The following is a 1,756-nucleotide window of genomic DNA, read 5'->3' on the forward strand; positions in this document are numbered from 1 at the left end:
ACCTTCCGGCGCCAACAACCACCCTCCGCCGCCAACGACCACCGTCAAGAGCCGCCGTCCACCACCCTCCTCTGCCACCAACCACCGTCTACCGCCGCCATCCACCACCGTCCGCCGCTACTATGGAAACACCGGTAAATACTCTATCTATCTTTATATGTATTTATCTATATATATGTATATGCGTATAAATACGTACATAAATATGCGTATGTGTTTAAACCCGTACGCATATTTACGTATAAAATACGAAGTTTCAATTTTTGTACCGTTTATATCGCTTTTTTTACGTTATGCATATATATATATATATATATACGTTACCGCAATTTACATCGGTTTTTTTTTCGTAATGCATCTATATATATATATATATATATATATATATATATATATACGTTACCGCAATTTATATCGCTTTTTTTACGTTATGCATCTCTCTATATATATACGTTTCCGCAATTTATATCGCTTTTTTTACGTAAATATGCGTACGGGTTTTCAACCGTATAAATACGTACGTAAATATGCGTATGGGTTTAAACCCGTATTTTATACGTAAATATGCGTATGAGTTTAAACCCGTACGCATATTTACGTATAAAATACGAAGTTTCAATTTTTGTACCGTTTATATCGCTTTTTTTTACGTTATGCATCTCTATACATATACGTTACCGCAATTTATATCGCTTTTTTTTCGTAATGCATCTATATATATATATATATATATATATACGTTACCGCAATTTATATCGTTTTTTTTACGTTATGCATCTCTATATATATATACGTTACCGCAATTTACATCGCTTTTTTTTCGTAATGCATCTATATATATATATATATATATATATATACACGTTACCTCCCGGGTTTGCATTTGATGAATTTCTTCATAACCTCCATTGTTGACAACATATAGTATCAACATTTCTGATAAAGTTTGACGAATGGTGTTGTGGAGGATTACCACATCATCGTCGTCCATAAACTGATATAACGTATTCGTTTTAAAAAATAAATTGAAAGKACCACGTAAACTTAACTTTTTCGTCACACGTTTGACGACCCCAGAATACGTTATTGGCGAAGACAAACGTATTGCACATGTGGGAGAGGTTATCGGAAGGTACTCTAAAACACCATTTATATCTTGGAATAAACCGCCACTTCGAAGATACACACAAACATTATCACTTTCATGTGATTTCATGTTTTGTGATGGTTGATTGTGTTTAGTGGGTTAAAGGTTGTGATGGTTTATTGTGTTTAATGGGTTAAGGGTTGTGAGAGTAAAATATATGAGAAAAGAAATGGAAGGGAATGTGTGAAAAATTATGAATTAGGAGGTTGGTATTTATAGTGAAATTGGTATTAGAAAAAAAATCAAAATTTTTTTTTACCCGGATCGCCCCCGGTACAGTACGGATCGCCCCGGGGGCGAAGTCAAACATGGTCAACGAGGTGAACAGTAATCTCGACTTTTGAGGAATTTTTTTTACCCGGGATCGCCCCCATTGTGTACGGGGGCGATCCGGGTGGTTATTTTGGCAAAACCTCTAAAATGTGGTTATTTTGTGGCAAAGGATTGTGTAAACCGGTTATTTTTATAAATAACCCTAAATATAATCAAATATGAGATATACATCTCATTTTGAATATAAAAAATCTAAAATATAATTATGATAATCATTAATTATAACAGAATATTTAATTATTATCTTTATAAAAATTATATTATTAAACGATATCT

This window comes from Cynara cardunculus (assembly GCF_001531365.2).
Source record: "Cynara cardunculus var. scolymus isolate 2C chromosome LG 9, CcrdV1, whole genome shotgun sequence".
Taxonomy (NCBI): domain Eukaryota; kingdom Viridiplantae; phylum Streptophyta; class Magnoliopsida; order Asterales; family Asteraceae; genus Cynara; species Cynara cardunculus.